Raw genomic sequence first — 12,006 nt, forward strand, 5'->3', positions numbered from 1 at the left:
TGGAGTCGTTATCATGCCGGAATACAAACGGAGAGGGATCATGCCCTGCTGTAGTATGTCACAGTACATTTTAACATTCATGGTTCCTTCAATGAAATGTAGTTCCCCACAGCCAGCAGCTCTCATGCAGCCCCAAACCATGATACTCCCACCACCGTGCTTGACTGTAGGCAAAACAAACTTGTCTTTATACTTCTCCCCTTGTTGCTACCACACAAAAATTGACACCATCAGAACCAAATAAATTTATCTTGGTCTCAACAGACCACAGAACATGGTCCCAGTAATCAACATCCTTAGCTTGTCTTCAGAAAAAGTTTTGCAAACTTTTTTGTGCATTATCTTTACAAGAGGCTTTTTTTCCCTGAGATGACAGGCATGCTGAGTAATTTGATGCGATGTGCGGCGTATGATTTGAGCACTGACAGGCTGACCTTCCACCCGTTTAACCTCTGCAGTAATGCTTTTTTGAAAAGACAACCTCTGGATATGATGCCGAGCACATGCACTTGACTTCTTTAGCCGACCATGACGAGGCCTGATCCGAGTGGAATCTGTCTTAAAACGCTGCATGATCTTGGCCACCGTGTATAGCCTAGGCCATCTTTATGTAGAGCAACAATTCCTTTTTCAGCTCTTCAGAGAATTCTTTGCCATGAGGAGCCATGTTGAACTTCCAGTGACCAGTATAAGAGAGTGTGAGAGAGATAACACCTAATGCAACACACCTGAGACCTTGTGACATTAATGAGTCACATGACACTGGGGAGGGAAAGTGGCTAATTGCCACAATATGGCCATTTTCACTTAGGGGTGTGCTCACTTTTGTTGCTTGCGGTTTAGACATTAATGGCTGTGTGTTGAGTTATTTAGAGGGCACATTTCAGTATAATCCTATGAAAATATATAATAAAAGATATAAAATTTAGAAAAATGTGAAGTGTACTCACTTTTGTGATCAAATCTATCTTTCTCTATCCATCTAATATATATCTCTAACTATCTATATCTAGTCTATGGTAATGCATTTGAGTTCTTCATTGCCATGGTCATCCTAGCTGGCGAAATATAAGACGGCTTCTAAAGTGCAATACATGAATACGTGCTCATGAATTTTTAAGGACTGAAGAAATAGTGATGCATGACCATGAGTGAGCATACTGGGACTGAAAACATTACTAATGCACCAATTTTAATAAGTGAAATCACCTATGGGGATATAAAAACATTCTTCCACCTGGTCTCTTAGAAGCGCACCACTGTAAAAAAAACCGCTACAATTGCGAACAATATTATAAAACTATGCTCCAGCATCGAAGAGCTGCAACTTGTTTCCTCTCCGGGATCTTTGTGCCACCAGTCTACAATGGTGAATAATAGACCTCGGCTCTATGACAGTCACTCACCGCCTGCTGCTTCTGTAATTATCAAACGGTTCAAAGCGAACTGCTGCCACGTCTCATAAATCCACACAAAAACATCACTGGACTATGGAAAGTACATGTAAACACAAGTTTCCATTCACATTAGGCAATTGCACAACTAATAATTCCCTCATCTAATAATGCAGGTGTATTCTGTCATTGTGACCCTGCTGCTGACGAATGATATTGTCCCGCAGCTTTCTAAAGAGGATATTACTTTGTTCAAAATTTAAAAGGGATGTTATGGGCTTAACACTAGAAGTCCCAGGAATTTCGAGCTCCATAGGGTTTCAATGGTAGAAATGTTAAATGACCCCTCTCTGGGCTTCTAGTGTTAAAAGGAGTATTCCGACCTCCAAGAACCTTTCCCAATATGTAGTAGGTGTAATAATAATATTAGTAAATACATCCAATTACAAATGAGGAAAGTTCTCCAGATTCTACTAGGTTGCTTATCTCATGTGCAGAGCATTGCCGGACCTTAGGTATCCATGGTTACGACTATGCATATAGTCACAATTAGTTGCTAGTGACTATATGCATGGTACACCTACTACATATTGGGATAGGATCTTGGAGATGGGAATACCACTTTAAGTAATTGATGAAACATTTTAGGATAATCAGTATATTGATTGCCCAACACCCAAAATAGACAGCCGAGCTGCATTATGTGGGAAGACCACTGCATGGTAAATGGAGCTGTGTTTGGTTCAGTTCACAGCTGATCAGTAGGAGTTCTAAGGGCTACTTTGCACACTACGATATCGCAGCTGCGATGTCGGTGGGGTCAAATCGAAAGTGACGCACATCCGGCGTCGCTGTCGATATCGTAGTGTGTAAATCCTTTTTGATACGATCAACGAGCGCAAAAGCGTCGTAATCGTATCATCAGTGTAGTGTCCGACATTTCTATAATTTCGCTGCTGCGACGGTACGATGTTGTTCCTCGTTCCCCTGCGGCAGTACACATCGCTGTGGGAGAAGCCGCAGAAGCGAGGAACATCAGCTTACCTGCGTCACACGCCGGCTATGTGGAAGGACGGAGGTGGGCGGGATGTTTACTTTCCGCTCATCTCCGCCCCTCCGCTTCTATTGGCCGCCTGCCATGTGACGTCGCTGTGACGCCGCACAACCCGCCCCCTTAGGAAGGAGGCGGGTCGCTGGCCAGAGCGACGTCGCAGGGCAGGTGAGTGCGTGACGCTGCCATAGCGATAATGTTCGCTACGGCAACTATTACAAGATATCGCTGCTGCGACGGGGGCGGGGACTATCGCGCTCGGCATCGTAAGCATCGGCTTGCGATGTCGTAGTGAGCAAAGTACCCCTAAGTGTCAGGCCTCCATCCATCTGATACCGTATTGATGATCTATGCCAAGGCTTATTCCCTTCATATGTACACATCAATATCCTGATATAGAATGAGGGAAGTGGGTCATTCCAGTGTGTTGACGGATTACCAACAGGGGAGTATAACAAGTAGGAGAAGGAGAGGGGGGGTCTGAAGCTGCAGATATGAACAATAAAGTAGATAATTAACCAGGGACATAACTATAGTGTGTACAGGGGTTGCAGCTGAGCCCAGACCCAGGTGCCTATGGGGGACAAAAAGGTCCCTATGGCTCATATAAAAAGACGAATACTTATACAGACCTGTAATAGTTGGAGGCAGTGTTGAAGATTTTGCACTAGGGCTTGCAAGCTCAAATTATACCACTGTTAACAAAAGCTCATTTAAAGGGGACCTGTCACCAGGTTTTTGCCACCTAGCCTGAGAGCAGCATATTGTAGGGGCAGAGACCCTGATTCCAGCAATGCATCACTTACTGGTTTGCTTGAAGCAGTTTTGATAATCTCCTGCTGATGATTAAAAGTGATTTTAGCACTAGAGGACTAGTAAATCACCTGATACTAGGTAGTCCTCCATACTCATGGGCTTTTGTATAACCCTACCTACACCATTGTTTGAAAGCCTTCTGAGTACATTATGCATAGGAAAAAAGCTGCCAAAACAGTGGTGTAGGTGGATTTATGCAGCACTCAAAATCTGGAGAACTTATAGATCTGCAGCAGAGAAAACATTAATTTTATCAAACCTGCAGCAATCAGCCCAGTAAGTGACACATCGGTGGATTCAGGGTATACATCATCCTGATCTTAGATGGGGTAGCAAAAACCTGGTGAGAAGCTTCCTTTTACGTCCAATCTGTATAAAAGGCAGCCACTACGTATGTGTATGATCACATTACAACTGTAAACTAATTGAACTGCAAAAATATATATTTCTCTATCGTGTATAATATTAAAATATGGCTCATAAGATTAAATTTATGTATATGTTTATGTACTTTTGGAAAAACTCAATCAGATATCCGATTTGGTGGAGCTGATTACTAAAGGATGGGCTGACATGAGACAGAGGCTCTATGTGACATGGTACAATTCTCAGAAATCAATTCCTCCCCCAGCAGACTGGCAGTGACCCATCTACACAGAAGGCCTATGTATCCTAATTATTCTGCATGGGGATGGTCAGACAAAAGAAACTAACAGAGCACTTCCAGATGTTGGAGAGTCTGTTGCAATAAAGAGGGGGTGGTTACATTCCACAGATACCAACATACACAGCACACGCTACTGTGAGAAAGCACACCTCTGTGCCATGTAGGTATCCGTGCACACACTGCATGTCACATCACAGCATGATCTGGGAGAAAAATGTGCAGCAAAGCAAGCACAAAATAGATCTGCACGCTCTGGGCACAGACGGCCCGCAATCAGACAAACTTACAATAATGGGAACAACAAAGGCCATCATTGTGCGACGCACTAAGGAATTTAGATTCTTGTTTTTTCATTACACAGGAAATAAAAAATATGTTTAAAGATCATTAAAAAGTGCTGTCTAGTGAAGAAAAACATTTATTCTAAAGCTATCGGCCCCAAACTGAGAAGTAGTAATAAGTGCCTGCGAGTCAGATGAACGGCCAACCATGTAATACATAGAGGCTTGGGTCTAAAGAAAGAGCAAGAGCCTTAGAGAATAGGGGTCAAAAGCGCAGGACGCAGGACACCCTTACATAATGTCATGTTATTAGTCACCATGGGCCATAGGTAAGACCGTACCATATATTATATATATATATATATATATATATATATATATATATATATATATATATATATATATATATATATATATATATATATATATATATATATATATATATATATACACACACATACATACATACACACACACAGTGTGCAGAATTATTAGGCAACTGAGTATTTTGATCACATGATACTTTTTATACATGTTGTCCTACTCCAAGCTGTATAGGCTTGAGAGCCAACTGCCAATTAGGAAATCAGGGGATGTGCATCTCTGTAATGAGGAGGGGTGTGGTGTAATGACATCAACAGCCTATATAAGGAGTGCTTAATTATTAGGCAACTTCCTTTCCTTTGGCAAAATGGGTCAGAAGAGAGATTTGACGGGCTCTGAAAAGTCCAAAATTGTGAGATGTCTTGCAGAGGGATGCAGCAGTCTTGAAATTGCCAAATTTTTGAAGCGTGATCACCGAACAATCAAACGTTTCATGGCAAATAGCCAACAGGGTCGCAAGAAGCGTGTTGGGCAAAAAAGGCGCAAAATAACTGCCCATGAACTGAGGAAAATCAAGCTTGAAGCTGCCAAGATGCCATTTGCCACCAGTTTGGCCACATTTCAGAGCTGCAACATTACTGGAGTATCAAAAAGCACAAGGTGTACAATACTCAGGGACATGGCGAAGGTAAGGCAGGCTGAAAAAAGACCACCTTTGAACAAGAAACATAAGATAAAACATCAAGACTGGGCCAAGAAATATCTTAAGACTGATTTTTCAAAGGTTTTATGGACTGATGAAATGAGAGTGACTCTCGATGGGCCAGATGGATGGGCCAGAGGCTGGATCAGTAAAGGCCAGAGATCTCCACTCCGACTCAGACGGTATCAAGGTGGAGGTGGGGTACTGGTATGGGCTGGTATCAAAGATGAACTTGTGGGACCTTTTTGGGTTGAGGATGGAGTGAAGTTCAACTCCCAGATCTACTGCCAGTTTCTGGAAGACAACTTCTTCAAGCAGTGGTACAGGAAGAAGTCGGTATCGTTCAAGAAAAACATGATTTTCATGCAGGACAATGCTACATCACATGCATCCAACTACTCTACAGTGTGGCTGGCCAGTAAAGGTCTAAAAGATGAGAAAATAATGACATGGCCCCCTTGTTCACCTGATCTGAACCCCATAGAGAACCTGTGGTCCCTCATAAAATGTAAGATCTATAGGGAGGGAAAACAGTACACCTCTCGGAACAGTGTCTGGGAGGCTGTGGTGGCTGCTGCACGCAATGTTGATCGTAAACAGATCAAGACACTGACAGAATCTATGGATGGTAGGCTGTTGAGTGTCATCATAAAGAAAGGTAGCTATATTGGTCACTATTTTTTTGGGGTTTTGTTTTTGCATGTCATAAATGTTTATTACTAAATTTTGTGCTATATTGGTTTACCCTGCGAAAATAGTGAGATGGGAATATATTTGGTTTTTATTAAGTTGCCTAATAATTCTGCACAGTAATAGTTACCTGCACAAACAGATATCCTCCTAAGATAGCCAGATCTAAAAAAAAAAAAAAACAAAAAAAAAAAACAACCACTCCAACTTCCAAAAATATTAAGCTTTGATATATTTGAGTCTTTTGGGTTGATTGAGAACATAGTTATTGATCAATAATAAAAAAAATCTGCTAAAATACAACTTGCCTAATAATTCTGCACCCAGTTTATATAACAACATTTTGTTTTCAGGGGAAAATTCAACCCCGCACTTTACAGTTATGCGCCAAAAAGCTGCTTACATTACAGTCAATGGAACTGGGAACTACCGGTCATTAATAGGAGCAACGAAGGACATTCTTAAGCGGGCTTTACACACTGCGATATCGGTACCGATATCGCTAGCGTGGGTACCCGCCCCCATCTGTTGCGCGACACGGGCAAAACGCTGCCCGTGCCGCACAACATCGCCCAGACCCGTCTCACGTACTTACCTGCCCGGCGACGTCGCTGTGATCGGCAAACCGCCTCCTTTCTAAGGGGGCGGTCCGTGCGGCGTCACAGCGACGTCACTGAGCGGCCGCCCAATAGCAGCGGAGGGGCGGAGCGGAGCGGGACGCAACATCCCGCCCACCTCCTTCCTTCCGCATAGCGGCCGGGAGGCGGGGTAAGGAGAGCTTCCTCGTTCCTGCGGTGTCACATGGAGCGATGTGTGCTGCCGCAGGAACGAGGAACAACTTCGTTACTGCTGCAGTAACAATTTTTGAGAATGGACCCCCATGTCACCGATGAGCGATTTTGCACATTTTTGCAACGATGCAAAATCGCTCATCGGTGTCACACACAACGGCATCGCTAATGCGGCCGGATATGCGTCACCAATTCCGTGACCCCAACGAGTTCGCATTAGCGATGTCGTAGCGCGTAAAGCCCCCTTTAGTCACACCTTATGTCAGTTAATATGACTGTCAGTGGAAGGACGGATAGAGAGACAGAGAGGGAGACAGAAAGATAAGCACACAGACAGTCAGACAGGGAGGGAGACAGAAAGGGAGACTGAGAAGAGACAGAGAGACACTTAGTTACAATTCCAGGGACTGCAGCTAATATATATGTATGTTAGTCCATCATTAGAATGGAGTAAGCTTATCAAAGCGGTCTAATTATAAAGTGTGCCAGAAGTACAACAAGAAGAGTCAGGCTCCACCACAATGTCCCATCTTGACAATGTAGTGTTGTGCATAGTAGGAAAAATATATACAGTACCATATTTTTTTACTTGATAGGACTACCAGAAATCTGACGCATTGGTGTGAGGTGCAGATGGTCATGCCAAGACAGAGATTGCATTGAGAATGTCATTCAGGCCCTCAGAGGCATGATTAGAAGATCTGAGGAAGGACTAGAATGGCAGACGAGACTCCTGCTAAATTAGTCCTGCCTCATGAGCATATTTAACACTACAGATAACTTCCTTTTCAACTATAGCTGTGGACTGTGCCACTTAAAAAGGGGTCACTAAAATACAGGATTGACATATGTACCACTATAGTTGGAAAAGAATAGAACATGACAGGTTCCCTTTAAGCTCCAGTTAGTGTTTAATTCAATATGTGCATAATACACACACAGCTCTGCTGCATCCACATTATGTACATAAACAACTCTGCGACGAACATACACAACACTTCTGCAAGCATAGTATGTGTGATTACACACAGCTCTGCTGCATATACACACATCTGAAGGCATCCTACATAAGTTGTATTCAAGCATAGTTCAGGACTAGGAATAATATTGGGTTCATATTGAATCAATCCTGTGCACTTTCAGGTTCCCTGCAGGGAGGTGACTGACCACATGCATGAGGCATCATTGTAGATTCTGCAGATAATTAGGACCTTTGCAGGTCCTATTTTCTCCTGTCTTGATAAAGTCAGGCAGGGACAGAGACTTGAGCATCACTCTGCCCAGCGTCCTAGGACCCCCTGCACTCAGGAACCCCATAGCAGCCGCTATTGTGGCTATAATTCTGCCACTACTGCTCACCTTAAAGAGGTTTTCCAGGTGCCACATAAATGTAAGTATGACTTCTTGTGACTGCAGATTGTTGAATCCTGACAATGTGCAATTCACACAATTTTAGGAAAAGACCTTAAGTGTATTGCTATCAAATACCATCTTACAGTTTACATATAGGAAAATGTATGAAAAAAATTCAGCCTATTTTATAGCCTAGAGATGTACACGCATCGCTACCAGAATTTCTTGTTCGTTGTATTGTGATGTAAAACCCCTCCTGTATAATAGAATCTTAGTTAAAGGGTTATTCCCATTTCATACGTGTAAAGGCTGCTTTACACGCAGCGACATCGCTAGCGATGTCGCTGGTGAAAGCACCCGCCCCCGTCGGTAGTGCGTCACAGACAAATCGCTGCCTGTGGCATATAACATCGCTCGGACCCGTCACACGTACTTACCTGCCTAGCGACGTCGCGATGGCTGGCGAACCGCCTCCTTTCTAAGGGGGCGGTTCGTGCGGCGTCACAGCGACGTCACACGTCAGCCATCCAAAAGAAGCGCAGGGGCGGAGAGCAGCTGAAAGAAAGACGTCCACCTCGTTGCCGGAGGATGCACGTAAGGTGTTGATCGTCGTTCCTGGGGTGTCACACGTAGCGATGTGTGCTGCCTCAGGAACGATGAACAACCTGTGTCCTGCAACAGCAGCGATATTTGGGATTAGAACGTGTCAACAATCAACGATTAGGTGAGTAATTTTGATAGTTAGCGGTCGTTCGTACGTTTCACACGCAACGACGTCGCTAACGAGGCCAGATGTGCGTCACGAATTCAGTGACCCCAACGACATCTCGTTAGCGATGTCGTTGCGTGTAAAGCCCCCTTAAAGGCATAACCATAGGATTTGGTATAACTGTCTGAAAGTTGCAAGTCCCAGAGGTAATACCCTCATCTATCTTGAGAATGGGCCGTCTCATGGCTGTTATAAAAGGAGAGGCCGCCAGCATGCAAGTCTCTCCCTATTCATTATGGCAGTTAGGAAAATAGTAGAGTGTACTTTCTCAAGACAGATGAAGGTTCTGGAAGTGGAACCAGTAACTTTCACACTTTTATGTTGTAGATAATATGAAAATAAAGCCCCCCACACACACAGACTATCGGCTGACCAGGACCTGTTCAGATGATGGTAACATGTATAGGAGCACTGGATAATTAATTGTTGGAAGACGATAAGGATCCAGAATGTCCGAGTTCACACAGTCTGTCCTTTTGTTCCCTCCCCAAGAAAAGCCACCAGACGAACAACTAGCTGAGACACCATTCGTCAAATATCCACCCAATGTATGAAGGGCATTAGTCTTTCATGTTATTAGGGACAAATCCGAAAGAACATGTGATTGGCAGTGGTGATCACATGCTACAGCAGTGGCATCATCTTCATAGACGTTAGACAACAGCGGAGATCCGACACTGGAGCGGCGGGGGGATGGTGGGGTAATAAGGCTGACTATTATTTTTAACACTCAGCAAGCTTTTAAAATAATAAAAATAATACACTGAAAACCCTTTTAAGTCATGAAATTATTATTAAGAAGCTGCGGAGGAGACTAGTCTAGGCTTCTAACATATTGCACTCAATAAAACTTAAAACTTGAATCAACAAGAAGCTTGGTTTGCTCCAGCAACCTCCATTGCAGATTTATGATCCGGTCTAAAACCAAAACTGTTTTGTTTCCCATAGCAACAAATTAGAGAGCAAGTTTAGTTTTCAAAACCAGAATAAGAAATTAAAGTGCTTTGTGGCTGCTTTTTGTAACAATACCTGAAAGAAAAATTGATCATTGCCAATGGCAACCAATCAAATTTTTTATTCTGCTTTTGAAAAACAAAACCTGCATTGTAACTAGTTGCTAATGGAAACAGAATTTCTTTTAGTGGCAAATGTCTCCCCTGGTTGCAACAAACTTGAGATTACAGGAGTATAATTGTTATGATTACACAAATGTCTACACGTTGTTGTGAATTTCTAGGTGAACACTAAAGGCCACTTTACAGACAGATAAATCTTTGGCAGATCTGTGGTTTCAGTGAAATCATGGACATATTGTTCCATTTGTACACAGCCACAAACCTGGCACTGATTGTCCACAATTTCACTGCAACCACAGATCTGCCGCAGATTTATCTCTGTGTAAAGTGGCCTTAAGGGGTACTTTGCACGTTGCGACATCGCTACAGAAATATCGTTGGGGTCACGGTTGTTGTGACGCACATCCGGCGCTGGTAACGACGTCGCAATGTGTAAATCCTAGGAGCGACGATGAACGAGTGTGAAACAGTCAAAAATCGGTGATCTGTGTCACGTCGTTCATTTTCATAATGTCGCTCCTGCTGAAGGTACGATGTTTGTCGCTCCAGCGGTGTGTGAAGCTGCTGGAACGACAAACATCTCCTTACCTGCGTCCCGATGGCAATGCGGAAGGAAGAAGGTGGGTGGGATGTTACGTCCCGCTCATCTCCACCCCTCTGCTTCTATTGGCCGGCCGATTAGTGACGTCATGGTGACTTCGCGGTGACGCCGAACGCACCTCCCCCTTGAAGGAGGGATAGTTCGGCAGTCACCGCGATGTCGCCGACCAGGTATGTGCGTGTGAAGCTGCCGTAGCGATAACGTTTGCTACGGCAGCAATCACAAGATATCGCATGTGCGACGGGGGCGGGTACTATCGCGCTGGACATCGCTAGCCGATGCTAGCGATGTCGCAATGTGCAAAGTACCCCTTATACTTGGCATTCAGATACAATTACTAAAGAGGTTGTCTAGTGTTGCTCACATTGGAGACGAGTGCTGCCGAGGAGACGGGTACTGCTGACGACATTATCACTCCACTTACCTGCCTTGATATTTGCAGGTTGGCATGTAGCGTGCATCTGTTCTCTTCTGATGAACAAGACATCTGCCCATCACTCACGTGTCTTAAGGTCCAGTCACACATAACGAGATCGTGAACGAGATCGCTACTACATCACACTTTCTGGATCGTTTATGAGTCGTTGTTGAAATCGCATGTTGGGTGTCACACATAACGAGTTTATGAACGAGCATGCGTCCCGTATAACGATCTTTCAAATCGCTGGGACCCTGTCACACAGCAACTATGTTAACGATTCTAATCCCATTAGGGGCGTAGTAAAATGCAGTGAGTCACGTAGGCGTGCATTTGCGTCGCCTTTTCCATACCCCCCCTCCGCTTTCATTGGCGGCCAATACTGCGTTCTGATTGGGGGCGTATCTAGCGGTTAAATTTTGGATCGCGTCACCCTTTGTCACTTCTTTTGCGCTTTGCTTTGAGATAGAACCTGCGTCTCCACCCCGATTCCTTCGTCCATTGTACCCGGTCGCTTTGTTGGTGTGTTTTTCGGATCGAAGCCGCACCTGCACCTGGAGCTAACCAATCGGTGCAGAGAGGGGCGCGGAAACGGGGACGCAACAACACGCCTTCGTGCATCTCATCTAGGTCGTCAACGAAATCGTTAATAGGGTGTCAAACATACAGATTCATGCAGCCCAGCAGGACTCCAACGAGCCAGAAATGGCCCAAGCTGTTCGGCATCGATCAGCGATTTCGCAACAGGGGGTGAATCGTTGGTACGTGTCAAACGTGACGAGATCGCAATTGAAGTCGTTCTTGCGTCACAGAAACTGTGACGTAGTAACTATCTCGTTTACGATCTCGTTATGTGTGAAGTGGCCTTTAGCAGTTATGTACGGTCATAATGGCATCAGCAATACTCCCCTCCATCATGGGAGTGAGCGGCATCAGGAGACCTCAATTTCTCATGCCCACACAAAAATCATCACATGCCATGAAGAGTAGAAAGGCTTTAATGATGCCTAAACACTATGACCGTGAGCACCAGCTGTGTATTGCTCTCCTGTGACAGTTATCCAGCTATTAC

The sequence above is a fragment of the Anomaloglossus baeobatrachus genome, chromosome 4, assembly GCF_048569485.1.
Source record: "Anomaloglossus baeobatrachus isolate aAnoBae1 chromosome 4, aAnoBae1.hap1, whole genome shotgun sequence".
Lineage (NCBI taxonomy): Eukaryota > Metazoa > Chordata > Amphibia > Anura > Aromobatidae > Anomaloglossus > Anomaloglossus baeobatrachus.